Below are 19674 nucleotides of genomic sequence, written 5' to 3'. Positions count from 1 at the left end.
TATGCAGCTTCGAGCCGGCTCATCACCGTTTACGCTAGGCATGGTGGCCAAGTGGCAAGGCGTCGGTCTCGTAAACCGAAGATCATGGGTTCAACCCCCGTCCGTGCCTTTCCTTTGACATGGATGGGGACCATAAGCCAACGCTGTTCTGAAAAACTCTGCGTTCCGATACAGACGTAGCAGTTTGGCAAAAGCGCGAGTGAAATCTCCGTGACCTTTGCTGCGTTTTGCAGCTTCGTTCTTCCGTCTGCTAGGCAGGAAGGTGCCGTTTGGTTGTCCCAAATTTTCCGCACAAAGAATGAGCACAGGCCAGGGCGCGGTGGCCAAGTGGCAAGGCGTCGGTCTTGTAAACCGAAGATCACGGGTTCAATTCCCGTTCGTGCCTTTTTTAAAGAACGCATGCCGAGAAACGGAAACAAAAGCCTACGTAGCAATAACAGTTGTTGTAAGAAGAAGACTTTGCCTCAGCCGTAACTCCAGCCAGTGCAGTTCACGCACATGTCTCTTGAGGTGTAAAAAATTAAAAAAAAGATAGAAATAAAACCAAACCCCTCAGCTCTAGACGGAGTGCTCTGCACGCATGCCGTGCAACCTTCACTCCCCTGCGTCTCGGCGTACTTTCCCTGGTTTTATCCTGTCTCACGCCCCGTACAGGGGATGTAGCTCAGTGGTAGAGCGCATGCTTCGCATGTATGAGGTCCTGGGTTCAATCCCCAGCATCTCCAAGCAGGCAGCTTTATGTATGGAGAACCCGGCAGTGCAAAGGTTGCCCGCTGTTATGGCAACCTCGAACAAAGCGTTCTCTGCCCCTACAGCATTATTTTCTTAGAGCGCCAGAACTCTCATTCCTCTTAGCAGGCTTCATCATTTACCTGTGTAAGAATTTTGTGGTGTTTTTTTTTTTCCTTCAGCTTCTTAGAGACAGATTTGCCCTAAGGGTCCTGCCTAGTTAGATGTTACAACCGGACGCACGATGGCCAAGTCATAAGACGTCTTACTTGTCAAGCTAAGATCCTGACTTTGATCCCTGCCCATGAATTTTTTAAGGTGGCGGAAAGAGAAAGAAAAATAAAACACACCTAAAATGCCTCTAGCGTACTTGTCAGATTTCTTAGGAGAATTAAGAATTACTTGAGCTCCGACATTAGCTCACAGTTCATGCAGCCCAACCGTTTGCCAGTTGGGGATGTAGCTCAGTGGTAGAGCGCATGCTTTGCATGTATGAGGTCCAGGGTTCGATCCCCTGCATCTCCATGCTGTTTGGTCAGCCGTGCATCTGCTTTATGGTTAATTGTAACGCGCAACGCAGACATCGTCCGCTCGTATCCCTCAACGTTCTGAAGCATGCATGTGCTGCTTCCTGTTGACAAGTCCAACCTAGCATGTGCTTGTTTACAGGGCACCTCCTTAGCATAGTCCTTTCTCCTATTCATCATCGTGGCAAGCACTGGAGATGTAGCTCCGCGATACAGCACATTCACTGCATGTTTGAGGTCTTGGGTTCAGTGTCCAGCGTAAAAAGAATGTCAGTTTCGTGTTTTAAAAAGCTATTTGAAATATGCAGCTTCGAGCCGGCTCATCACCGTTTACGCTAGGCATGGTGGCCAAGTGGCAAGGCGTCGGTCTCGTAAACCGAAGATCATGGGTTCAACCCCCGTCCGTGCCTTTCCTTTGACATGGATGGGGACCATAAGCCAACGCTGTTCTGAAAAACTCTGCGTTCCGATACAGACGTAGCAGTTTGGCAAAAGCGCGAGTGAAATCTCCGTGACCTTTGCTGCGTTTTGCAGCTTCGTTCTTCCGTCTGCTAGGCAGGAAGGTGCCGTTTGGTTGTCCCAAATTTTCCGCACAAAGAATGAGCACAGGCCAGGGCGCGGTGGCCAAGTGGCAAGGCGTCGGTCTTGTAAACCGAAGATCACGGGTTCAATTCCCGTTCGTGCCTTTTTTAAAGAACGCATGCCGAGAAACGGAAACAAAAGCCTACGTAGCAATAACAGTTGTTGTAAGAAGAAGACTTTGCCTCAGCCGTAACTCCAGCCAGTGCAGTTCACGCACATGTCTCTTGAGGTGTAAAAAATTAAAAAAAAGATAGAAATAAAACCAAACCCCTCAGCTCTAGACGGAGTGCTTTGCACGCATGCCGTGCAACCTTCACTCCCCTGCGTCTCGGCGTACTTTCCCTGGTTTTATCCTCTCTCATGCCCCGTACAGGGGATGTAGCTCAGTGGTAGAGCGCATGCTTCGCATGTATGAGGTCCTGGGTTCAATCCCCAGCATCTCCAAGCAGGCAGCTTTATGTATGGAGAACCCGGCAGTGCAAAGGTTGCCCGCTGTTATGGCAACCTCGAACAAAGCGTTCTCTGCCCCTACAGCATTATTTTCTTAGAGCGCCAGAACTCTCATTCCTCTTAGCAGGCTTCATCATTTACCTGTGTAAGAATTTTGTGGTGTTTTTTTTTTTCCTTCAGCTTCTTAGAGACAGATTTGCCCTAAGGGTCCTGCCTAGTTAGATGTTACAACCGGACGCACGATGGCCAAGTCATAAGACGTCTTACTTGTCAAGCTAAGATCCTGACTTTGATCCCTGCCCATGAATTTTTTAAGGTGGCGGAAAGAGAAAGAAAAATAAAACACACCTAAAATGCCTCTAGCGTACTTGTCAGATTTCTTAGGAGAATTAAGAATTACTTGAGCTCCGACATTAGCTCACAGTTCATGCAGCCCAACCTTTTGCCAGTTGAGGATGTAGCTCAGTGGTAGAGCGCATGCTTTGCATGTATGAGGTCCAGGGTTCGATCCCCTGCATCTCCATGCTGTTTGGTCAGCCGTGCATCTGCTTTACGGTTAATTGTAACGCGCAACGCAGACATCGTCCGCTCGTATCCCTCAACGTTCTGAAGCATACATGTGCTGCTTCCTGTTAACAAGTCCAACCTAGCATGTGCTTGTTTACAGGGCACCTCCTTAGCATAGTCCTTTCTCCTATTCATCATCGTGGCAAGCACTGGAGATGTAGCTCCGCGATACAGCACATTCACTGCATGTGTGAGGTCTTGGGTTCAGTGTCCAGCGTAAAAAGAATGTCAGTTTCGTGTTTTAAAAAGCTATTTGAAATATGCAGCTTCGAGCCGGCTCATCACCGTTTACGCTAGGCATGGTGGCCAAGTGGCAAGGCGTCGGTCTCGTAAACCGAAGATCATGGGTTCAACCCCCGTCCGTGCCTTTCCTTTGACATGGATGGGGACCATAAACCAACGCTGTTCTGAAAAACTCTGCGTTCCGATACAGACGTAGCACTTTGGCAAAAGCGCGAGTGAAATCTCCGTGACCTTTGCTGCGTTTTGCAGCTTCGCTCTTCCGTCTGCTAGGCAGGAAGGTGCCGTTTGGTTGTCCCAAATTTTCCGCACAAAGATTTGAGCACAGGCCAGGGCGCGGTGGCCAAGTGGCAAGGCGTCGGTCTTGTAAACCGAAGATCACGGGTTCAATTCCCGTTCGTGCCTTTTTTAAAGAACGCATGCCGAGAAACGGAAACAAAAGCCTACGTAGCAATAACAGTTGTTGTAAGAAGAAGACTTTGCCTCAGCCGTAACTCCAGCCAGTGCAGTTCACGCACATGTCTCTTGAGGTGTAAAAAATTAAAAAAAAGATAGAAATAAAACCAAACCCCTCAGCTCTAGACGGAGTGCTTTGCACGCATGCCGTGCAACCTTCACTCCCCTGCGTCTCGGCGTACTTTCCCTGGTTTTATCCTCTCTCATGCCCCGTACAGGGGATGTAGCTCAGTGGTAGAGCGCATGCTTCGCATGTATGAGGTCCTGGGTTCAATCCCCAGCATCTCCAAGCAGGCAGCTTTATGTATGGAGAACCCGGCAGTGCAAAGGTTGCCCGCTGTTATGGCAACCTCGAACAAAGCGTTCTCTGCCCCTACAGCATTATTTTCTTAGAGCGCCGGAACTCTCATTCCTCTTAGCAGGCTTCATCATTTACCTGTGTAAGAATTTTGTGGTGTTTTTTTTTTTCCTTCAGCTTCTTAGAGACAGATTTGCCCTAAGGGTCCTGCCTAGTTAGATGTTACAACCGGACGCACGATGGCCAAGTCATAAGACGTCTTACTTGTCAAGCTAAGATCCTGACTTTGATCCCTGCCCATGAATTTTTTAAGGTGGCGGAAAGAGAAAGAAAAATAAAACACACCTAAAATGCCTCTAGCGTACTTGTCAGATTTCTTAGGAGAATTAAGAATTACTTGAGCTCCGACATTAGCTCACAGTTCATGCAGCCCAACCTTTTGCCAGTTGAGGATGTAGCTCAGTGGTAGAGCGCATGCTTTGCATGTATGAGGTCCAGGGTTCGATCCCCTGCATCTCCATGCTGTTTGGTCAGCCGTGCATCTGCTTTACGGTTAATTGTAACGCGCAACGCAGACATCGTCCGCTCGTATCCCTCAACGTTCTGAAGCATACATGTGCTGCTTCCTGTTAACAAGTCCAACCTAGCATGTGCTTGTTTACAGGGCACCTCCTTAGCATAGTCCTTTCTCCTATTCATCATCGTGGCAAGCACTGGAGATGTAGCTCCGCGATACAGCACATTCACTGCATGTTTGAGGTCTTGGGTTCAGTGTCCAGCGTAAAAAGAATGTCAGTTTCGTGTTTTAAAAAGCTATTTGAAATATGCAGCTTCGAGCCGGCTCATCACCGTTTACGCTAGGCATGGTGGCCAAGTGGCAAGGCGTCGGTCTCGTAAACCGAAGATCATGGGTTCAACCCCCGTCCGTGCCTTTCCTTTGACATGGATGGGGACAATAAACCAACGCTGTTCTGAAAAACTCTGCGTTCCGATACAGACGTAGCACTTTGGCAAAAGCGCGAGTGAAATCTCCGTGACCTTTGCTGCGTTTTGCAGCTTCGCTCTTCCGTCTGCTAGGCAGGAAGGTGCCGTTTGGTTGTCCCAAATTTTCCGCACAAAGATTTGAGCACAGGCCAGGGCGCGGTGGCCAAGTGGCAAGGCGTCGGTCTTGTAAACCGAAGATCACGGGTTCAATTCCCGTTCGTGCCTTTTTTAAAGAACGCATGCCGAGAAACGGAAACAAAAGCCTACGTAGCAATAACAGTTGTTGTAAGAAGAAGACTTTGCCTCAGCCGTAACTCCAGCCAGTGCAGTTCACGCACATGTCTCTTGAGGTGTAAAAAATAAAAAAAAAGATAGAAATAAAACCAAACCCCTCAGCTCTAGACGGAGTGCTTTGCACGCATGCCGTGCAACCTTCACTCCCCTGCGTCTCGGCGTACTTTCCCTGGTTTTATCCTCTCTCACGCCCCGTATAGGGGATGTAGCTCAGTGGTAGAGCGCATGCTTCGCATGTATGAGGTCCTGGGTTCAATCCCCAGCATCTCCAAGCAGGCAGCTTTATGTATGGAGAACCCGGCAGTGCAAAGGTTGCCCGCTGTTATGGCAACCTCGAACAAAGCGTTCTCTGCCCCTACAGCATTATTTTCTTAGAGCGCCAGAACTCTCATTCCTCTTAGCATGCTTCATCATTTACCTGTGTAAGAATTTTGTGGTGTTTTTTTTTTTCCTTCAGCTTCTTAGAGACAGATTTGCCCTAAGGGTCCTGCCTAGTTAGATGTTACAACCGGACGCACGATGGCCAAGTCATAAGACGTCTTACTTGTCAAGCTAAGATCCTGACTTTGATCCCTGCCCATGAATTTTTTAAGGTGGCGGAAAGAGAAAGAAAAATAAAACACACCTAAAATGCCTCTAGCCTACTTGTCAGATTTCTTAGGAGAATTAAGAATTACTTGAGCTCCGACATTAGCTCACAGTTCATGCAGCCCAACCGTTTGCCAGTTGGGGATGTAGCTCAGTGGTAGAGCGCATGCTTTGCATGTATGAGGTCCAGGGTTCGATCCCCTGCATCTCCATGCTGTTTGGTCAGCCGTGCATCTGCTTTATGGTTAATTGTAACGCGCAACGCAGACATCGTCCGCTCGTATCCCTCAACGTTCTGAAGCATGCATGTGCTGCTTCCTGTTAACAAGTCCAACCTAGCATGTGCTTGTTTACAGGGCACCTCCTTAGCATAGTCCTTTCTCCTATTCATCATCGTGGCAAGCACTGGAGATGTAGCTCCGCGATACAGCACATTCACTGCATGTGTGAGGTCTTGGGTTCAGTGTCCAGCGTAAAAAGAATGTCAGTTTCGTGTTTTAAAAAGCTATTTGAAATATGCAGCTTCGAGCCGGCTCATCACCGTTTACGCTAGGCATGGTGGCCAAGTGGCAAGGCGTCGGTCTCGTAAACCGAAGATCATGGGTTCAACCCCCGTCCGTGCCTTTCCTTTGACATGGATGGGGACCATAAGCCAACGCTGTTCTGAAAAACTCTGCGTTCCGATACAGACGTAGCAGTTTGGCAAAAGCGCGAGTGAAATCTCCGTGACCTTTGCTGCGTTTTGCAGCTTCGTTCTTCCGTCTGCTAGGCAGGAAGGTGCCGTTTGGTTGTCCCAAATTTTCCGCACAAAGAATGAGCACAGGCCAGGGCGCGGTGGCCAAGTGGCAAGGCGTCGGTCTTGTAAACCGAAGATCACGGGTTCAATTCCCGTTCGTGCCTTTTTTAAAGAACGCATGCCGAGAAACGGAAACAAAAGCCTACGTAGCAATAACAGTTGTTGTAAGAAGAAGACTTTGCCTCAGCCGTAACTCCAGCCAGTGCAGTTCATGCACATGTCTCTTGAGGTGTAAAAAATAAAAAAAAAGATAGAAATAAAACCAAACCCCTCAGCTCTAGACGGAGTGCTTTGCACGCATGCCGTGCAACCTTCACTCCCCTGCGTCTCGGCGTACTTTCCCTGGTTTTATCCTCTCTCACGCCCCATACAGGGGATGTAGCTCAGTGGTAGAGCGCATGCTTCGCATGTATGAGGTCCTGGGTTCAATCCCCAGCATCTCCAAGCAGGCAGCTTTATGTATGGAGAACCCGGCAGTGCAAAGGTTGCCCGCTGTTATGGCAACCTCGAACAAAGCGTTCTCTGCCCCTACAGCATTATTTTCTTAGAGCGCCAGAACTCTCATTCCTCTTAGCATGCTTCATCATTTACCTGTGTAAGAATTTTGTGGTGTTTTTTTTTTTCCTTCAGCTTCTTAGAGACAGATTTGCCCTAAGGGTCCTGCCTAGTTAGATGTTACAACCGGACGCACGATGGCCAAGTCATAAGACGTCTTACTTGTCAAGCTAAGATCCTGACTTTGATCCCTGCCCATGAATTTTTTAAGGTGGCGGAAAGAGAAAGAAAAATAAAACACACCTAAAATGCCTCTAGCCTACTTGTCAGATTTCTTAGGAGAATTAAGAATTACTTGAGCTCCGACATTAGCTCACAGTTCATGCAGCCCAACCGTTTGCCAGTTGGGGATGTAGCTCAGTGGTAGAGCGCATGCTTTGCATGTATGAGGTCCAGGGTTCGATCCCCTGCATCTCCATGCTGTTTGGTCAGCCGTGCATCTGCTTTATGGTTAATTGTAACGCGCAACGCAGACATCGTCCGCTCGTATCCCTCAACGTTCTGAAGCATACATGTGCTGCTTCCTGTTAACAAGTCCAACCTAGCATGTGCTTGTTTACAGGGCACCTCCTTAGCATAGTCCTTTCTCCTATTCATCATCGTGGCAAGCACTGGAGATGTAGCTCCGCGATACAGCACATTCACTGCATGTGTGAGGTCTTGGGTTCAGTGTCCAGCGTAAAAAGAATGTCAGTTTCGTGTTTTAAAAAGCTATTTGAAATATGCAGCTTCGAGCCGGCTCATCACCGTTTACGCTAGGCATGGTGGCCAAGTGGCAAGGCGTCGGTCTCGTAAACCGAAGATCATGGGTTCAACCCCCGTCCGTGCCTTTCCTTTGACATGGATGGGGACCATAAGCCAACGCTGTTCTGAAAAACTCTGCGTTCCGATACAGACGTAGCAGTTTGGCAAAAGCGCGAGTGAAATCTCCGTGACCTTTGCTGCGTTTTGCAGCTTCGTTCTTCCGTCTGCTAGGCAGGAAGGTGCCGTTTGGTTGTCCCAAATTTTCCGCACAAAGAATGAGCACAGGCCAGGGCGCGGTGGCCAAGTGGCAAGGCGTCGGTCTTGTAAACCGAAGATCACGGGTTCAATTCCCGTTCGTGCCTTTTTTAAAGAACGCATGCCGAGAAACGGAAACAAAAGCTTACGTAGCAATAACAGTTGTTGTAAGAAGAAGACTTTGCCTCAGCCGTAACTCCAGCCAGTGCAGTTCACGCACATGTCTCTTGAGGTGTAAAAAATAAAAAAAAAGATAGAAATAAAACCAAACCCCTCAGCTCTAGACGGAGTGCTTTGCACGCATGCCGTGCAACCTTCACTCCCCTGCGTCTCGGCGTACTTTCCCTGGTTTTATCCTCTCTCACGCCCCGTACAGGGGATGTAGCTCAGTGGTAGAGCGCATGCTTCGCATGTATGAGGTCCTGGGTTCAATCCCCAGCATCTCCAAGCAGGCAGCTTTATGTATGGAGAACCCGGCAGTGCAAAGGTTGCCCGCTGTTATGGCAACCTCGAACAAAGCGTTCTCTGCCCCTACAGCATTATTTTCTTAGAGCGCCAGAACTCTCATTCCTCTTAGCATGCTTCATCATTTACCTGTGTAAGAATTTTGTGGTGTTTTTTTTTTTCCTTCAGCTTCTTAGAGACAGATTTGCCCTAAGGGTCCTGCCTAGTTAGATGTTACAACCGGACGCACGATGGCCAAGTCATAAGACGTCTTACTTGTCAAGCTAAGATCCTGACTTTGATCCCTGCCCATGAATTTTTTAAGGTGGCGGAAAGAGAAAGAAAAATAAAACACACCTAAAATGCCTCTAGCGTACTTGTCAGATTTCTTAGGAGAATTAAGAATTACTTGAGCTCCGACATTAGCTCACAGTTCATGCAGCCCAACCGTTTGCCAGTTGGGGATGTAGCTCAGTGGTAGAGCGCATGCTTTGCATGTATGAGGTCCAGGGTTCGATCCCCTGCATCTCCATGCTGTTTGGTCAGCCGTGCATCTGCTTTATGGTTAATTGTAACGCGCAACGCAGACATCGTCCGCTCGTATCCCTCAACGTTCTGAAGCATACATGTGCTGCTTCCTGTTAACAAGTCCAACCTAGCATGTGCTTGTTTACAGGGCACCTCCTTAGCATAGTCCTTTCTCCTATTCATCATCGTGGCAAGCACTGGAGATGTAGCTCCGCGATACAGCACATTCACTGCATGTGTGAGGTCTTGGGTTCAGTGTCCAGCGTAAAAAGAATGTCAGTTTCGTGTTTTAAAAAGCTATTTGAAATATGCAGCTTCGAGCCGGCTCATCACCGTTTACGCTAGGCATGGTGGCCAAGTGGCAAGGCGTCGGTCTCGTAAACCGAAGATCATGGGTTCAACCCCCGTCCGTGCCTTTCCTTTGACATGGATGGGGACCATAAGCCAACGCTGTTCTGAAAAACTCTGCGTTCCGATACAGACGTAGCAGTTTGGCAAAAGCGCGAGTGAAATCTCCGTGACCTTTGCTGCGTTTTGCAGCTTCGTTCTTCCGTCTGCTAGGCAGGAAGGTGCCGTTTGGTTGTCCCAAATTTTCCGCACAAAGAATGAGCACAGGCCAGGGCGCGGTGGCCAAGTGGCAAGGCGTCGGTCTTGTAAACCGAAGATCACGGGTTCAATTCCCGTTCGTGCCTTTTTTAAAGAACGCATGCCGAGAAACGGAAACAAAAGCTTACGTAGCAATAACAGTTGTTGTAAGAAGAAGACTTTGCCTCAGCCGTAACTCCAGCCAGTGCAGTTCACGCACATGTCTCTTGAGGTGTAAAAAATTAAAAAAAAGATAGAAATAAAACCAAACCCCTCAGCTCTAGACGGAGTGCTTTGCACGCATGCCGTGCAACCTTCACTCCCCTGCGTCTCGGCGTACTTTCCCTGGTTTTATCCTCTCTCACGCCCCGTACAGGGGATGTAGCTCAGTGGTAGAGCGCATGCTTCGCATGTATGAGGTCCTGGGTTCAATCCCCAGCATCTCCAAGCAGGCAGCTTTATGTATGGAGAACCCGGCAGTGCAAAGGTTGCCCGCTGTTATGGCAACCTCGAACAAAGCGTTCTCTGCCCCTACAGCATTATTTTCTTAGAGCGCCAGAACTCTCATTCCTCTTAGCATGCTTCATCATTTACCTGTGTAAGAATTTTGTGGTGTTTTTTTTTTTCCTTCAGCTTCTTAGAGACAGATTTGCCCTAAGGGTCCTGCCTAGTTAGATGTTACAACCGGACGCACGATGGCCAAGTCATAAGACGTCTTACTTGTCAAGCTAAGATCCTGACTTTGATCCCTGCCCATGAATTTTTTAAGGTGGCGGAAAGAGAAAGAAAAATAAAACACACCTAAAATGCCTCTAGCCTACTTGTCAGATTTCTTAGGAGAATTAAGAATTACTTGAGCTCCGACATTAGCTCACAGTTCATGCAGCCCAACCGTTTGCCAGTTGGGGATGTAGCTCAGTGGTAGAGCGCATGCTTTGCATGTATGAGGTCCAGGGTTCGATCCCCTGCATCTCCATGCTGTTTGGTCAGCCGTGCATCTGCTTTATGGTTAATTGTAACGCGCAACGCAGACATCGTCCGCTCGTATCCCTCAACGTTCTGAAGCATACATGTGCTGCTTCCTGTTAACAAGTCCAACCTAGCATGTGCTTGTTTACAGGGCACCTCCTTAGCATAGTCCTTTCTCCTATTCATCATCGTGGCAAGCACTGGAGATGTAGCTCCGCGATACAGCACATTCACTGCATGTTTGAGGTCTTGGGTTCAGTGTCCAGCGTAAAAAGAATGTCAGTTTCGTGTTTTAAAAAGCTATTTGAAATATGCAGCTTCGAGCCGGCTCATCACCGTTTACGCTAGGCATGGTGGCCAAGTGGCAAGGCGTCGGTCTCGTAAACCGAAGATCATGGGTTCAACCCCCGTCCGTGCCTTTCCTTTGACATGGATGGGGACCATAAGCCAACGCTGTTCTGAAAAACTCTGCGTTCCGATACAGACGTAGCAGTTTGGCAAAAGCGCGAGTGAAATCTCCGTGACCTTTGCTGCGTTTTGCAGCTTCGTTCTTCCGTCTGCTAGGCAGGAAGGTGCCGTTTGGTTGTCCCAAATTTTCCGCACAAAGAATGAGCACAGGCCAGGGCGCGGTGGCCAAGTGGCAAGGCGTCGGTCTTGTAAACCGAAGATCACGGGTTCAATTCCTGTTCGTGCCTTTTTTAAAGAACGCATGCCGAGAAACGGAAACAAAAGCTTACGTAGCAATAACAGTTGTTGTAAGAAGAAGACTTTGCCTCAGCCGTAACTCCAGCCAGTGCAGTTCACGCACATGTCTCTTGAGGTGTAAAAAATTAAAAAAAAGATAGAAATAAAACCAAACCCCTCAGCTCTAGACGGAGTGCTTTGCACGCATGCCGTGCAACCTTCACTCCCCTGCGTCTCGGCGTACTTTCCCTGGTTTTATCCTCTCTCACGCCCCGTACAGGGGATGTAGCTCAGTGGTAGAGCGCATGCTTCGCATGTATGAGGTCCTGGGTTCAATCCCCAGCATCTCCAAGCAGGCAGCTTTATGTATGGAGAACCCGGCAGTGCAAAGGTTGCCCGCTGTTATGGCAACCTCGAACAAAGCGTTCTCTGCCCCTACAGCATTATTTTCTTAGAGCGCCAGAACTCTCATTCCTCTTAGCATGCTTCATCATTTACCTGTGTAAGAATTTTGTGGTGTTTTTTTTTTTCCTTCAGCTTCTTAGAGACAGATTTGCCCTAAGGGTCCTGCCTAGTTAGATGTTACAACCGGACGCACGATGGCCAAGTCATAAGACGTCTTACTTGTCAAGCTAAGATCCTGACTTTGATCCCTGCCCATGAATTTTTTAAGGTGGCGGAAAGAGAAAGAAAAATAAAACACACCTAAAATGCCTCTAGCCTACTTGTCAGATTTCTTAGGAGAATTAAGAATTACTTGAGCTCCGACATTAGCTCACAGTTCATGCAGCCCAACCGTTTGCCAGTTGGGGATGTAGCTCAGTGGTAGAGCGCATGCTTTGCATGTATGAGGTCCAGGGTTCGATCCCCTGCATCTCCATGCTGTTTGGTCAGCCGTGCATCTGCTTTATGGTTAATTGTAACGCGCAACGCAGACATCGTCCGCTCGTATCCCTCAACGTTCTGAAGCATACATGTGCTGCTTCCTGTTAACAAGTCCAACCTAGCATGTGCTTGTTTACAGGGCACCTCCTTAGCATAGTCCTTTCTCCTATTCATCATCGTGGCAAGCACTGGAGATGTAGCTCCGCGATACAGCACATTCACTGCATGTTTGAGGTCTTGGGTTCAGTGTCCAGCGTAAAAAGAATGTCAGTTTCGTGTTTTAAAAAGCTATTTGAAATATGCAGCTTCGAGCCGGCTCATCACCGTTTACGCTAGGCATGGTGGCCAAGTGGCAAGGCGTCGGTCTCGTAAACCGAAGATCATGGGTTCAACCCCCGTCCGTGCCTTTCCTTTGACATGGATGGGGACCATAAGCCAACGCTGTTCTGAAAAACTCTGCGTTCCGATACAGACGTAGCAGTTTGGCAAAAGCGCGAGTGAAATCTCCGTGACCTTTGCTGCGTTTTGCAGCTTCGTTCTTCCGTCTGCTAGGCAGGAAGGTGCCGTTTGGTTGTCCCAAATTTTCCGCACAAAGAATGAGCACAGGCCAGGGCGCGGTGGCCAAGTGGCAAGGCGTCGGTCTTGTAAACCGAAGATCACGGGTTCAATTCCCGTTCGTGCCTTTTTTAAAGAACGCATGCCGAGAAACGGAAACAAAAGCCTACGTAGCAATAACAGTTGTTGTAAGAAGAAGACTTTGCCTCAGCCGTAACTCCAGCCAGTGCAGTTCACGCACATGTCTCTTGAGGTGTAAAAAATAAAAAAAAAGATAGAAATAAAACCAAACCCCTCAGCTCTAGACGGAGTGCTCTGCACGCATGCCGTGCAACCTTCACTCCCCTGCGTCTCGGCGTACTTTCCCTGGTTTTATCCTCTCTCACGCCCCGTACAGGGGATGTAGCTCAGTGGTAGAGCGCATGCTTCGCATGTATGAGGTCCTGGGTTCAATCCCCAGCATCTCCAAGCAGGCAGCTTTATGTATGGAGAACCCGGCAGTGCAAAGGTTGCCCGCTGTTATGGCAACCTCGAACAAAGCGTTCTCTGCCCCTACAGCATTATTTTCTTAGAGCGCCAGAACTCTCATTCCTCTTAGCAGGCTTCATCATTTACCTGTGTAAGAATTTTGTGGTGTTTTTTTTTTTCCTTCAGCTTCTTAGAGACAGATTTGCCCTAAGGGTCCTGCCTAGTTAGATGTTACAACCGGACGCACGATGGCCAAGTCATAAGACGTCTTACTTGTCAAGCTAAGATCCTGACTTTGATCCCTGCCCATGAATTTTTTAAGGTGGCGGAAAGAGAAAGAAAAATAAAACACACCTAAAATGCCTCTAGCGTACTTGTCAGATTTCTTAGGAGAATTAAGAATTACTTGAGCTCCGACATTAGCTCACAGTTCATGCAGCCCAACCGTTTGCCAGTTGGGGATGTAGCTCAGTGGTAGAGCGCATGCTTTGCATGTATGAGGTCCAGGGTTCGATCCCCTGCATCTCCATGCTGTTTGGTCAGCCGTGCATCTGCTTTATGGTTAATTGTAACGCGCAACGCAGACATCGTCCGCTCGTATCCCTCAACGTTCTGAAGCATACATGTGCTGCTTCCTGTTAACAAGTCCAACCTAGCATGTGCTTGTTTACAGGGCACCTCCTTAGCATAGTCCTTTCTCCTATTCATCATCGTGGCAAGCACTGGAGATGTAGCTCCGCGATACAGCACATTCACTGCATGTTTGAGGTCTTGGGTTCAGTGTCCAGCGTAAAAAGAATGTCAGTTTCGTGTTTTAAAAAGCTATTTGAAATATGCAGCTTCGAGCCGGCTCATCACCGTTTACGCTAGGCATGGTGGCCAAGTGGCAAGGCGTCGGTCTCGTAAACCGAAGATCATGGGTTCAACCCCCGTCCGTGCCTTTCCTTTGACATGGATGGGGACCATAAGCCAACGCTGTTCTGAAAAACTCTGCGTTCCGATACAGACGTAGCAGTTTGGCAAAAGCGCGAGTGAAATCTCCGTGACCTTTGCTGCGTTTTGCAGCTTCGTTCTTCCGTCTGCTAGGCAGGAAGGTGCCGTTTGGTTGTCCCAAATTTTCCGCACAAAGAATGAGCACAGGCCAGGGCGCGGTGGCCAAGTGGCAAGGCGTCGGTCTTGTAAACCGAAGATCACGGGTTCAATTCCCGTTCGTGCCTTTTTTAAAGAACGCATGCCGAGAAACGGAAACAAAAGCCTACGTAGCAATAACAGTTGTTGTAAGAAGAAGACTTTGCCTCAGCCGTAACTCCAGCCAGTGCAGTTCACGCACATGTCTCTTGAGGTGTAAAAAATAAAAAAAAAGATAGAAATAAAACCAAACCCCTCAGCTCTAGACGGAGTGCTCTGCACGCATGCCGTGCAACCTTCACTCCCCTGCGTCTCGGCGTACTTTCCCTGGTTTTATCCTCTCTCACGCCCCGTACAGGGGATGTAGCTCAGTGGTAGAGCGCATGCTTCGCATGTATGAGGTCCTGGGTTCAATCCCCAGCATCTCCAAGCAGGCAGCTTTATGTATGGAGAACCCGGCAGTGCAAAGGTTGCCCGCTGTTATGGCAACCTCGAACAAAGCGTTCTCTGCCCCTACAGCATTATTTTCTTAGAGCGCCAGAACTCTCATTCCTCTTAGCAGGCTTCATCATTTACCTGTGTAAGAATTTTGTGGTGTTTTTTTTTTTCCTTCAGCTTCTTAGAGACAGATTTGCCCTAAGGGTCCTGCCTAGTTAGATGTTACAACCGGACGCACGATGGCCAAGTCATAAGACGTCTTACTTGTCAAGCTAAGATCCTGACTTTGATCCCTGCCCATGAATTTTTTAAGGTGGCGGAAAGAGAAAGAAAAATAAAACACACCTAAAATGCCTCTAGCGTACTTGTCAGATTTCTTAGGAGAATTAAGAATTACTTGAGCTCCGACATTAGCTCACAGTTCATGCAGCCCAACCGTTTGCCAGTTGGGGATGTAGCTCAGTGGTAGAGCGCATGCTTTGCATGTATGAGGTCCAGGGTTCGATCCCCTGCATCTCCATGCTGTTTGGTCAGCCGTGCATCTGCTTTATGGTTAATTGTAACGCGCAACGCAGACATCGTCCGCTCGTATCCCTCAACGTTCTGAAGCATGCATGTGCTGCTTCCTGTTAACAAGTCCAACCTAGCATGTGCTTGTTTACAGGGCACCTCCTTAGCATAGTCCTTTCTCCTATTCATCATCGTGGCAAGCACTGGAGATGTAGCTCCGCGATACAGCACATTCACTGCATGTTTGAGGTCTTGGGTTCAGTGTCCAGCGTAAAAAGAATGTCAGTTTCGTGTTTTAAAAAGCTATTTGAAATATGCAGCTTCGAGCCGGCTCATCACCGTTTACGCTAGGCATGGTGGCCAAGTGGCAAGGCGTCGGTCTCGTAAACCGAAGATCATGGGTTCAACCCCCGTCCGTGCCTTTCCTTTGACATGGATGGGGACCATAAGCCAACGCTGTTCTGAAAAACTCTGCGTTCCGATACAGACGTAGCAGTTTGGCAAAAGCGCGAGTGAAATCTCCGTGACCTTTGCTGCGTTTTGCAGCTTCGTTCTTCCGTCTGCTAGGCAGGAAGGTGCCGTTTGGTTGTCCCAAATTTTCCGCACAAAGAATGAGCACAGGCCAGGGCGCGGTGGCCAAGTGGCAAGGCGTCGGTCTTGTAAACCGAAGATCACGGGTTCAATTCCCGTTCGTGCCTTTTTTAAAGAACGCATGCCGAGAAACGGAAACAAAAGCCTACGTAGCAATAACAGTTGTTGTAAGAAGAAGACTTTGCCTCAGCCGTAACTCCAGCCAGTGCAGTTCACGCACATGTCTCTTGAGGTGTAAAAAATTAAAAAAAAGATAGAAATAAAACCAAACCCCTCAGCTCTAGACGGAGTGCTCTGCACGCATGCCGTGCAACCTTCACTCCCCTGCGTCTCGGCGTACTTTCCCTGGTTTTATCCTGTCTCACGCCCCGTACAGGGGATGTAGCTCAGTGGTAGAGCGCATGCTTCGCATGTATGAGGTCCTGGGTTCAATCCCCAGCATCTCCAAGCAGGCAGCTTTATGTATGGAGAACCCGGCAGTGCAAAGGTTGCCCGCTGTTATGGCAACCTCGAACAAAGCGTTCTCTGCCCCTACAGCATTATTTTCTTAGAGCGCCAGAACTCTCATTCCTCTTAGCAGGCTTCATCATTTACCTGTGTAAGAATTTTGTGGTGTTTTTTTTTTTCCTTCAGCTTCTTAGAGACAGATTTGCCCTAAGGGTCCTGCCTAGTTAGATGTTACAACCGGACGCACGATGGCCAAGTCATAAGACGTCTTACTTGTCAAGCTAAGATCCTGACTTTGATCCCTGCCCATGAATTTTTTAAGGTGGCGGAAAGAGAAAGAAAAATAAAACACACCTAAAATGCCTCTAGCGTACTTGTCAGATTTCTTAGGAGAATTAAGAATTACTTGAGCTCCGACATTAGCTCACAGTTCATGCAGCCCAACCGTTTGCCAGTTGGGGATGTAGCTCAGTGGTAGAGCGCATGCTTTGCATGTATGAGGTCCAGGGTTCGATCCCCTGCATCTCCATGCTGTTTGGTCAGCCGTGCATCTGCTTTATGGTTAATTGTAACGCGCAACGCAGACATCGTCCGCTCGTATCCCTCAACGTTCTGAAGCATGCATGTGCTGCTTCCTGTTAACAAGTCCAACCTAGCATGTGATTGTTTACAGGGCACCTCCTTAGCATAGTCCTTTCTCCTATTCATCATCGTGGCAAGCACTGGAGATGTAGCTCCGCGATACAGCACATTCACTGCATGTTTGAGGTCTTGGGTTCAGTGTCCAGCGTAAAAAGAATGTCAGTTTCGTGTTTTAAAAAGCTATTTGAAATATGCAGCTTCGAGCCGGCTCATCACCGTTTACGCTAGGCATGGTGGCCAAGTGGCAAGGCGTCGGTCTCGTAAACCGAAGATCATGGGTTCAACCCCCGTCCGTGCCTTTCCTTTGACATGGATGGGGACCATAAGCCAACGCTGTTCTGAAAAACTCTGCGTTCCGATACAGACGTAGCAGTTTGGCAAAAGCGCGAGTGAAATCTCCGTGACCTTTGCTGCGTTTTGCAGCTTCGTTCTTCCGTCTGCTAGGCAGGAAGGTGCCGTTTGGTTGTCCCAAATTTTCCGCACAAAGAATGAGCACAGGCCAGGGCGCGGTGGCCAAGTGGCAAGGCGTCGGTCTTGTAAACCGAAGATCACGGGTTCAATTCCCGTTCGTGCCTTTTTTAAAGAACGCATGCCGAGAAACGGAAACAAAAGCCTACGTAGCAATAACAGTTGTTGTAAGAAGAAGACTTTGCCTCAGCCGTAACTCCAGCCAGTGCAGTTCACGCACATGTCTCTTGAGGTGTAAAAAATTAAAAAAAAGATAGAAATAAAACCAAACCCCTCAGCTCTAGACGGAGTGCTCTGCACGCATGCCGTGCAACCTTCACTCCCCTGCGTCTCGGCGTACTTTCCCTGGTTTTATCCTGTCTCACGCCCCGTACAGGGGATGTAGCTCAGTGGTAGAGCGCATGCTTCGCATGTATGAGGTCCTGGGTTCAATCCCCAGCATCTCCAAGCAGGCAGCTTTATGTATGGAGAACCCGGCAGTGCAAAGGTTGCCCGCTGTTATGGCAACCTCGAACAAAGCGTTCTCTGCCCCTACAGCATTATTTTCTTAGAGCGCCAGAACTCTCATTCCTCTTAGCAGGCTTCATCATTTACCTGTGTAAGAATTTTGTGGTGTTTTTTTTTTTCCTTCAGCTTCTTAGAGACAGATTTGCCCTAAGGGTCCTGCCTAGTTAGATGTTACAACCGGACGCACGATGGCCAAGTCATAAGACGTCTTACTTGTCAAGCTAAGATCCTGACTTTGATCCCTGCCCATGAATTTTTTAAGGTGGCGGAAAGAGAAAGAAAAATAAAACACACCTAAAATGCCTCTAGCGTACTTGTCAGATTTCTTAGGAGAATTAAGAATTACTTGAGCTCCGACATTAGCTCACAGTTCATGCAGCCCAACCGTTTGCCAGTTGGGGATGTAGCTCAGTGGTAGAGCGCATGCTTTGCATGTATGAGGTCCAGGGTTCGATCCCCTGCATCTCCATGCTGTTTGGTCAGCCGTGCATCTGCTTTATGGTTAATTGTAACGCGCAACGCAGACATCGTCCGCTCGTATCCCTCAACGTTCTGAAGCATGCATGTGCTGCTTCCTGTTGACAAGTCCAACCTAGCATGTGCTTGTTTACAGGGCACCTCCTTAGCATAGTCCTTTCTCCTATTCATCATCGTGGCAAGCACTGGAGATGTAGCTCCGCGATACAGCACATTCACTGCATGTTTGAGGTCTTGGGTTCAGTGTCCAGCGTAAAAAGAATGTCAGTTTCGTGTTTTAAAAAGCTATTTGAAATATGCAGCTTCGAGCCGGCTCATCACCGTTTACGCTAGGCATGGTGGCCAAGTGGCAAGGCGTCGGTCTCGTAAACCGAAGATCATGGGTTCAACCCCCGTCCGTGCCTTTCCTTTGACATGGATGGGGACCATAAGCCAACGCTGTTCTGAAAAACTCTGCGTTCCGATACAGACGTAGCAGTTTGGCAAAAGCGCGAGTGAAATCTCCGTGACCTTTGCTGCGTTTTGCAGCTTCGTTCTTCCGTCTGCTAGGCAGGAAGGTGCCGTTTGGTTGTCCCAAATTTTCCGCACAAAGAATGAGCACAGGCCAGGGCGCGGTGGCCAAGTGGCAAGGCGTCGGTCTTGTAAACCGAAGATCACGGGTTCAATTCCCGTTCGTGCCTTTTTTAAAGAACGCATGCCGAGAAACGGAAACAAAAGCCTACGTAGCAATAACAGTTGTTGTAAGAAGAAGACTTTGCCTCAGCCGTAACTCCAGCCAGTGCAGTTCACGCACATGTCTCTTGAGGTGTAAAAAATTAAAAAAAAGATAGAAATAAAACCAAACCCCTCAGCTCTAGACGGAGTGCTTTGCACGCATGCCGTGCAACCTTCACTCCCCTGCGTCTCGGCGTACTTTCCCTGGTTTTATCCTCTCTCATGCCCCGTACAGGGGATGTAGCTCAGTGGTAGAGCGCATGCTTCGCATGTATGAGGTCCTGGGTTCAATCCCCAGCATCTCCAAGCAGGCAGCTTTATGTATGGAGAACCCGGCAGTGCAAAAGTTGCCCGCTGTTATGGCAACCTCGAACAAAGCGTTCTCTGCCCCTACAGCATTATTTTCTTAGAGCGCCAGAACTCTCATTCCTCTTAGCAGGCTTCATCATTTACCTGTGTAAGAATTTTGTGGTGTTTTTTTTTTTCCTTCAGCTTCTTAGAGACAGATTTGCCCTAAGGGTCCTGCCTAGTTAGATGTTACAACCGGACGCACGATGGCCAAGTCATAA

General features: G+C 48.5%; 1 protein-coding gene and 51 non-coding genes across 52 annotated transcripts in view; 51 read left to right on the top strand and 1 right to left on the bottom strand.

The window, feature by feature from the left end:
* LOC136666265 (ninjurin-1-like) overlaps positions 1–19674 on the bottom strand; it is a 226383-nt gene that overhangs the window by 119562 nt on the left and 87147 nt on the right. The window lies entirely within an intron of this gene.
* Positions 38–109, top strand: trnat-cgu (transfer RNA threonine (anticodon CGU)). Its single transcript has one exon. It is a non-coding gene; the product is annotated as a tRNA-Thr (tRNA).
* On the top strand, positions 314–385 carry trnat-ugu (transfer RNA threonine (anticodon UGU)). The gene has a single exon. It is a non-coding gene; the product is annotated as a tRNA-Thr (tRNA).
* trnaa-cgc (transfer RNA alanine (anticodon CGC)) lies at positions 654–725 on the top strand. Its single transcript has one exon. It is a non-coding gene; the product is annotated as a tRNA-Ala (tRNA).
* Positions 1183–1254, top strand: trnaa-ugc (transfer RNA alanine (anticodon UGC)). The gene has a single exon. It is a non-coding gene; the product is annotated as a tRNA-Ala (tRNA).
* Positions 1595–1666, top strand: trnat-cgu (transfer RNA threonine (anticodon CGU)). Its single transcript has one exon. It is a non-coding gene; the product is annotated as a tRNA-Thr (tRNA).
* Positions 1871–1942, top strand: trnat-ugu (transfer RNA threonine (anticodon UGU)). The gene has a single exon. It is a non-coding gene; the product is annotated as a tRNA-Thr (tRNA).
* On the top strand, positions 2211–2282 carry trnaa-cgc (transfer RNA alanine (anticodon CGC)). The gene has a single exon. It is a non-coding gene; the product is annotated as a tRNA-Ala (tRNA).
* trnaa-ugc (transfer RNA alanine (anticodon UGC)) lies at positions 2740–2811 on the top strand. The gene has a single exon. It is a non-coding gene; the product is annotated as a tRNA-Ala (tRNA).
* trnat-cgu (transfer RNA threonine (anticodon CGU)) lies at positions 3152–3223 on the top strand. The gene has a single exon. It is a non-coding gene; the product is annotated as a tRNA-Thr (tRNA).
* trnat-ugu (transfer RNA threonine (anticodon UGU)) lies at positions 3429–3500 on the top strand. The gene has a single exon. It is a non-coding gene; the product is annotated as a tRNA-Thr (tRNA).
* Positions 3769–3840, top strand: trnaa-cgc (transfer RNA alanine (anticodon CGC)). Its single transcript has one exon. It is a non-coding gene; the product is annotated as a tRNA-Ala (tRNA).
* Positions 4298–4369, top strand: trnaa-ugc (transfer RNA alanine (anticodon UGC)). The gene has a single exon. It is a non-coding gene; the product is annotated as a tRNA-Ala (tRNA).
* trnat-cgu (transfer RNA threonine (anticodon CGU)) lies at positions 4710–4781 on the top strand. The gene has a single exon. It is a non-coding gene; the product is annotated as a tRNA-Thr (tRNA).
* trnat-ugu (transfer RNA threonine (anticodon UGU)) lies at positions 4987–5058 on the top strand. Its single transcript has one exon. It is a non-coding gene; the product is annotated as a tRNA-Thr (tRNA).
* trnaa-cgc (transfer RNA alanine (anticodon CGC)) lies at positions 5327–5398 on the top strand. Its single transcript has one exon. It is a non-coding gene; the product is annotated as a tRNA-Ala (tRNA).
* Positions 5856–5927, top strand: trnaa-ugc (transfer RNA alanine (anticodon UGC)). The gene has a single exon. It is a non-coding gene; the product is annotated as a tRNA-Ala (tRNA).
* On the top strand, positions 6268–6339 carry trnat-cgu (transfer RNA threonine (anticodon CGU)). Its single transcript has one exon. It is a non-coding gene; the product is annotated as a tRNA-Thr (tRNA).
* On the top strand, positions 6544–6615 carry trnat-ugu (transfer RNA threonine (anticodon UGU)). The gene has a single exon. It is a non-coding gene; the product is annotated as a tRNA-Thr (tRNA).
* On the top strand, positions 6884–6955 carry trnaa-cgc (transfer RNA alanine (anticodon CGC)). The gene has a single exon. It is a non-coding gene; the product is annotated as a tRNA-Ala (tRNA).
* Positions 7413–7484, top strand: trnaa-ugc (transfer RNA alanine (anticodon UGC)). Its single transcript has one exon. It is a non-coding gene; the product is annotated as a tRNA-Ala (tRNA).
* On the top strand, positions 7825–7896 carry trnat-cgu (transfer RNA threonine (anticodon CGU)). The gene has a single exon. It is a non-coding gene; the product is annotated as a tRNA-Thr (tRNA).
* On the top strand, positions 8101–8172 carry trnat-ugu (transfer RNA threonine (anticodon UGU)). The gene has a single exon. It is a non-coding gene; the product is annotated as a tRNA-Thr (tRNA).
* trnaa-cgc (transfer RNA alanine (anticodon CGC)) lies at positions 8441–8512 on the top strand. Its single transcript has one exon. It is a non-coding gene; the product is annotated as a tRNA-Ala (tRNA).
* trnaa-ugc (transfer RNA alanine (anticodon UGC)) lies at positions 8970–9041 on the top strand. Its single transcript has one exon. It is a non-coding gene; the product is annotated as a tRNA-Ala (tRNA).
* trnat-cgu (transfer RNA threonine (anticodon CGU)) lies at positions 9382–9453 on the top strand. Its single transcript has one exon. It is a non-coding gene; the product is annotated as a tRNA-Thr (tRNA).
* Positions 9658–9729, top strand: trnat-ugu (transfer RNA threonine (anticodon UGU)). Its single transcript has one exon. It is a non-coding gene; the product is annotated as a tRNA-Thr (tRNA).
* Positions 9998–10069, top strand: trnaa-cgc (transfer RNA alanine (anticodon CGC)). The gene has a single exon. It is a non-coding gene; the product is annotated as a tRNA-Ala (tRNA).
* Positions 10527–10598, top strand: trnaa-ugc (transfer RNA alanine (anticodon UGC)). The gene has a single exon. It is a non-coding gene; the product is annotated as a tRNA-Ala (tRNA).
* On the top strand, positions 10939–11010 carry trnat-cgu (transfer RNA threonine (anticodon CGU)). Its single transcript has one exon. It is a non-coding gene; the product is annotated as a tRNA-Thr (tRNA).
* On the top strand, positions 11215–11286 carry trnat-ugu (transfer RNA threonine (anticodon UGU)). The gene has a single exon. It is a non-coding gene; the product is annotated as a tRNA-Thr (tRNA).
* trnaa-cgc (transfer RNA alanine (anticodon CGC)) lies at positions 11555–11626 on the top strand. The gene has a single exon. It is a non-coding gene; the product is annotated as a tRNA-Ala (tRNA).
* trnaa-ugc (transfer RNA alanine (anticodon UGC)) lies at positions 12084–12155 on the top strand. Its single transcript has one exon. It is a non-coding gene; the product is annotated as a tRNA-Ala (tRNA).
* trnat-cgu (transfer RNA threonine (anticodon CGU)) lies at positions 12496–12567 on the top strand. Its single transcript has one exon. It is a non-coding gene; the product is annotated as a tRNA-Thr (tRNA).
* trnat-ugu (transfer RNA threonine (anticodon UGU)) lies at positions 12772–12843 on the top strand. Its single transcript has one exon. It is a non-coding gene; the product is annotated as a tRNA-Thr (tRNA).
* Positions 13112–13183, top strand: trnaa-cgc (transfer RNA alanine (anticodon CGC)). Its single transcript has one exon. It is a non-coding gene; the product is annotated as a tRNA-Ala (tRNA).
* On the top strand, positions 13641–13712 carry trnaa-ugc (transfer RNA alanine (anticodon UGC)). Its single transcript has one exon. It is a non-coding gene; the product is annotated as a tRNA-Ala (tRNA).
* On the top strand, positions 14053–14124 carry trnat-cgu (transfer RNA threonine (anticodon CGU)). Its single transcript has one exon. It is a non-coding gene; the product is annotated as a tRNA-Thr (tRNA).
* trnat-ugu (transfer RNA threonine (anticodon UGU)) lies at positions 14329–14400 on the top strand. The gene has a single exon. It is a non-coding gene; the product is annotated as a tRNA-Thr (tRNA).
* On the top strand, positions 14669–14740 carry trnaa-cgc (transfer RNA alanine (anticodon CGC)). Its single transcript has one exon. It is a non-coding gene; the product is annotated as a tRNA-Ala (tRNA).
* On the top strand, positions 15198–15269 carry trnaa-ugc (transfer RNA alanine (anticodon UGC)). Its single transcript has one exon. It is a non-coding gene; the product is annotated as a tRNA-Ala (tRNA).
* On the top strand, positions 15610–15681 carry trnat-cgu (transfer RNA threonine (anticodon CGU)). Its single transcript has one exon. It is a non-coding gene; the product is annotated as a tRNA-Thr (tRNA).
* Positions 15886–15957, top strand: trnat-ugu (transfer RNA threonine (anticodon UGU)). Its single transcript has one exon. It is a non-coding gene; the product is annotated as a tRNA-Thr (tRNA).
* Positions 16226–16297, top strand: trnaa-cgc (transfer RNA alanine (anticodon CGC)). The gene has a single exon. It is a non-coding gene; the product is annotated as a tRNA-Ala (tRNA).
* On the top strand, positions 16755–16826 carry trnaa-ugc (transfer RNA alanine (anticodon UGC)). The gene has a single exon. It is a non-coding gene; the product is annotated as a tRNA-Ala (tRNA).
* trnat-cgu (transfer RNA threonine (anticodon CGU)) lies at positions 17167–17238 on the top strand. The gene has a single exon. It is a non-coding gene; the product is annotated as a tRNA-Thr (tRNA).
* On the top strand, positions 17443–17514 carry trnat-ugu (transfer RNA threonine (anticodon UGU)). The gene has a single exon. It is a non-coding gene; the product is annotated as a tRNA-Thr (tRNA).
* On the top strand, positions 17783–17854 carry trnaa-cgc (transfer RNA alanine (anticodon CGC)). The gene has a single exon. It is a non-coding gene; the product is annotated as a tRNA-Ala (tRNA).
* Positions 18312–18383, top strand: trnaa-ugc (transfer RNA alanine (anticodon UGC)). Its single transcript has one exon. It is a non-coding gene; the product is annotated as a tRNA-Ala (tRNA).
* Positions 18724–18795, top strand: trnat-cgu (transfer RNA threonine (anticodon CGU)). Its single transcript has one exon. It is a non-coding gene; the product is annotated as a tRNA-Thr (tRNA).
* On the top strand, positions 19000–19071 carry trnat-ugu (transfer RNA threonine (anticodon UGU)). The gene has a single exon. It is a non-coding gene; the product is annotated as a tRNA-Thr (tRNA).
* trnaa-cgc (transfer RNA alanine (anticodon CGC)) lies at positions 19340–19411 on the top strand. Its single transcript has one exon. It is a non-coding gene; the product is annotated as a tRNA-Ala (tRNA).

The sequence above is a fragment of the Hoplias malabaricus genome, chromosome 14 (assembly GCF_029633855.1).
Source record: "Hoplias malabaricus isolate fHopMal1 chromosome 14, fHopMal1.hap1, whole genome shotgun sequence".
In the NCBI taxonomy this organism is placed as follows: domain Eukaryota; kingdom Metazoa; phylum Chordata; class Actinopteri; order Characiformes; family Erythrinidae; genus Hoplias; species Hoplias malabaricus.
Note: the sequence above shows the minus strand (reverse complement) of the source record. Positions and strands in the feature narration are given on the sequence as shown.